We start from the raw sequence: 4,812 nt of genomic DNA on the forward strand, positions 1-4,812 counted from the left end.
AACACTTTTTTTTTTTCTTTTTGGCCACAGCACATGGAAACTCCCGGGCCAGGGATCGAACCCATGCCACAGCAACCACCCAAGCCACTGCAGTGACAACACCAGATCCCCAACTGCTGCACCACAAGAGAAGTCCTAAACATTTTTGATACAAGGAACAAGTTACACAATTTCTCTTGAAACTTTATTGCTTCTAGAAATGCTATAAAGTAATACAGTTTATAGCAGTGCAAGTATTGTCAAAGCTGGGGATTAAGGAAGAGAATGCTTGAGTGCCTGGAAGGATTAACTAAGGAGAGACGTTCATGCCAGGTTCTTTAGAGACCCCCCAGAGTTTCATGAACTCTTACCAATTGTTGTTGGCACTAGAGTCGTTTTGGACTAGTGAGCTAGGTTGGGCAAAGATAGACAAAGGGAGCAGATGATGCCCATTATAGGTGCTATAAAGTCAACTTCAAAGTGTATGACATTACCGTAGACTTCTGGAAAATAACAACAGGCAGACCAGCCTAGCATGCAACAGTCACGGTTAGAAAGAGATGCTTTTGGACCAAAGCTTTATATTGATGTTATTTGAAAGAGTCATCAACTAACAGGCTCTGCAAGCAGCTGCTGTAGTTATGAGTCAAACCATCTTTGCAAAGGGGCTTTGTAGTCACTCACCCGGGAAACCCTTACTGAACATCTGTGATGTGACAGATGTGCTCAGATGCCATGGCAGAAACAGAGAGAATTATACCCATGAGTCCGAAGAAACTTACTCTCTCTGATGAGAGAAAGAACCACCCATGATTATAGTAAAGCTAAAAGATACCAAAATTGCCTGTAACATTGGGAGTGTAGGGAAGTTATATTTGAAAAGGTAAGCTGGGTCCAGAAGAGGGAAGAACTTGGATACTAGGCGATGAAATGAAGACTCTTTTGTACACAGTGCTGGACCATCTAATGGTTTTCAAACTAGAGCATGCACCAGGAAGATCAGTCTATTTAGAATGGGTCAGAGGATGCAGGAGAGACCAGGTAGCAGAGAATAGCTGGAGGGCTCTCTAAATTGAAGAGATAATGAAGTTAGGAACTAGGATATTGATGGTCAGAATGGATAAGGATAGATGGATGTCATACAGGTGAGGGGAAAGCATGTTAAGTGTTTATAACTGCTGCCCCATCACTTTCTCCTCCAAAGTCTTTACAGTAGTTTATCTTCAATTAACAATGTAAGTAAGTGAAGATCCAAAAACTAAAGGAATAATGGTGTGATAAGGCCAGAGAGACAGTTCCTTTACAGAGTATATGTTCATAGAGTTCTATATAATTACTAATGTTTATTCATGATCAGGTCCACATTCTCTGAAAGACAGCTGGTGAGAAAAAGCAAAAGGTTTTTTGCCTCTTTAAGAACGACAGAAAATTCTTTCAGTCCCTATAGAGAAAATATGAAATAAGATGGTGGCCAGAGTTCCCTGGTAGCTCAGCATATTAAGCATTGTCACTGCTGTGGCTTAGGGCTCTGCTCTGGCATGGGTTTGATTCCTGGCCCAGGGACTTCTGCATGGCATGGGTGTGGCCCCCCTCAAAGGGTGGTTTACACCCTTCTCAGAGTCCCTGCAACATGTCCAACAAAGAGGTCTGTGTGGCTGCATCTTTAGTGTCTCTCTAAGCAAGCTCAGGGGTGATGGCACAGAGCCCCTGGCCAGTGATGGGAGGTGGGGTGAGGGGACAGGAGAGCTCAGGGATCACACCCTAGAGCCACCCTTGGGGATTCGGATTGGTATTCTACCCTTGTACATGCAGCTGTGTTCTTCCACGCTTCTGGCTCCTTGCCTGATCCATGGTTATATCATCACCATTAGCTTTGTTTTGTGTTGCAAAAGGTAGCAATTTAGCATACTCTCTCTTGCATTATTTATTTGCTTTTTATGAGCATAGTAAAGTCATTAGTCTCTCTGTGGGGATAATATATGCCATCCAAAGGAGAACTACATTTTCTCTGTCATTAGATTATAGGAGTTTGAGGTAGCCTTAAAAGGAAAATATCAGCAAACAATGAAAAATTTTTTTATATTTTGACAACTAAAAACTAAACTTGTACAACTTGATTATTGTAAAGAAAAGTTAGGTGGAAAAAGCCAGGATCTTCAGCAACTCTCAGTGAGAGCATATACAGTCATGTGTGAAACACAAGACTCCTGAAAAACCAAATTCCATCCTCGAGACACAGACTGTGGGTCCTCAGGTCTCCCAAAGTTGTGAGCAGTGATTCCCCAGGTGGTTGTGACGCCTGGTCTTCTTTGCTCTTGCTCAGATCAAGATCCTTCCTTCCTCTGGGACCAACACTAATGAAGCCAAACCTCGTGGAGCCAAGTCTGGTTCTAGGGGGAGAAGGGGCTTCCTAGTTTGTTAATCATGGAAAGAGATCCCACATGACCAACATTTAGGTCCTGAGATAGCTTGGTTACATTTCACGGACTCAGGAGTGCCCAAAGCTTAGATTTCACAAAGTGGAATCATTAGGGCAGATGTCCCCAGCCTTTGTTGGAAAGCAGATGATCTGCATCCCCAGATGTCAGCTATGAGGGGAACTCTGCCCCACATAGCACCCTGGGAGATGGTTCCCAGCTTCCAGCTGCCGTTTAAAATATCAAGCTTAGAGACACAGAGTGCACGGGGCTTTGATGGCCACTGTATTTTTGGGTCATTTATATTGTGTTTATATTCTGTTTCAGAAATGATAACTGAAAAAGTTTGTTTTTACGGAAATAATGAGTCAGAGAATGTTTTACCATTTGTTAGCGACATCTGCCAGTTTGCTTGGCAGTGCCTAGCAGTAAATCTTTTTTTCTTAAAAAATAAAAATCAAGGGGTCCAGAAAGGTGGAGGTAGGTAGGAGCAATAGAAACCAACTGAACCAGGGAGTGTTCCTTTTTACAAAAACACTACTGAAAAGGATGATTAGGTTAATGCTCTTGTGCAACCACTAGATGGCAGAGTGTCTGTATTAAAAACTATTACCATTTGTTGACGCATATTAATGATGTAGTATTCATGGCTAAAACTATGAGGTTGTTTTGGATTTACAAAACTCAAATGAGCATAGAGAATTTATTCACTTTTCCACCCGACTGGGGATTTTGTGATTGTAAAACCTGTCTGCAGAGAATTTGAAATCAATCTCTAAACTAGGAGTCAGGTGGGTTCTCTAGCCTCAACTGCCAATAATTAGCCCTATGACCTAGGACAATGAATATCTCTGGTCCTCAGTGACCTTGTTGCAAAATGAGATGGTTGGGGCATTAAATTATCTCTGAGGTAGCTTCCAACTCAGGTATTCTCATTTCTATATCATTTCACGACTGAGCCTGATAAATAAGCTAGCTCAAAATACCGTCCACATGATGACTAGTAAGTTATCATCCAGCAAATGTCTATGGCATAATTAAAATAACCAATGCTTATTGAGCATTTATTATGTGGCAATGCTAAGCTAAGTGTTTTATGAGCATTATCTAATTTAATTCTTCATGCCTATCTGATGATAATCCCCATTTGACAGATAAGGGTACTGAGGCAGAGTAAGGACTTAGCCCAAGATCCATGCCTGATGGCTAGACTGGTAAGACTCTGAAATCTACGTGTATGTCATTGCTATGTTTCATCTCTCATTCATGTGAGAAAAATACAAATTTGAATACAACATTGCTTCTGAAAGGAAAAACCCATTCTGAAAATCCAAAATCCTTGGTTTTCTGAGGGAAGTACATTATCCTGGCAGTAGGAGAGATTTGCATGGCTCTGCTGTCACACTGTCATTAGATGCCTCTTTATGAGCCTCAGCAGAGAAACCTGACATCCAGCACATGGGTGACTGGCAGGCCCAGAGCCCTGGCAGCCTGGTGGTTTCTCAGAGCCAATGTCTCTTCAAACCTGAAGGGAGGGGATCGTCAGGGGCCTTTCCAGTCTGGGGTTATCTGATGGTGTGTCTATAATTTGATACAGTGTCTAATAGTAGCAGGATAGAAGTTGCTCAGTAAACCATAGCTCCCTACCATTTAGCGGTTGTGGCAAGGAAATACTGCTCATACTATTCAGTGCTGTTGGTGAGTAAATTAAAAGGTTCTCTTTTTCTTTGTGGCCAGGAAACTTATGTAACCTTACGACCACTGCCTTCATGCAGAAGAGTGGTTCTAATATGTGGTGTTTTAAGCTCTCTTGAAGGCGCTTTTTGTTCGCTTTCAAGTCACACCACCAACTTAGAACACAATTCTTTGAGTGGACAATAGATGGCAGTAGAGCACCAATTTATACCCTAGAGTTAAAGCCTAAACTTAACAGTTGGTGTCTCTTTGTTTTACGGGTACATTGTCTCTGAAGCAAGAACAATTAGAAGAACTCATAGAAATTGCTTTATGTTGAACTACACGTATTAAAATGCATGAGGAACAGTTTGATGGAGCAGACCAGACCAGGGAATCCTGAGGCGTGAGGTTCATAGGATGGAAACGAAGCTGAAGTTTCAAGGGCAACTCTAATACCTCGGGGGGGGAAGGGCCCTAGTGCTATACCTATAAAAGTAAGATGTTCTGTTTTCTGTTTTTTCAAAGAGGGCCTCAAAAGCCTCACAAAGTTTGGATTTCTGTAGAAGTACCATGTGGCTCTTAAAAACAAGAAAGGGTAAACCGTCTTGCCATTGTTAATTTTCTACTAACTTGATCTCCAAGGAGAAGGGCAGTCTGATGTTTAAAAGCAAGCTGAATAAAATGGAAATCAGAAAATAACTGAATGAGCGGGCCAGTATTCCACTTGCTTATGAGTTTG

Source organism: Phacochoerus africanus, chromosome 2, assembly GCF_016906955.1.
Source record: "Phacochoerus africanus isolate WHEZ1 chromosome 2, ROS_Pafr_v1, whole genome shotgun sequence".
NCBI lineage: Eukaryota > Metazoa > Chordata > Mammalia > Artiodactyla > Suidae > Phacochoerus > Phacochoerus africanus.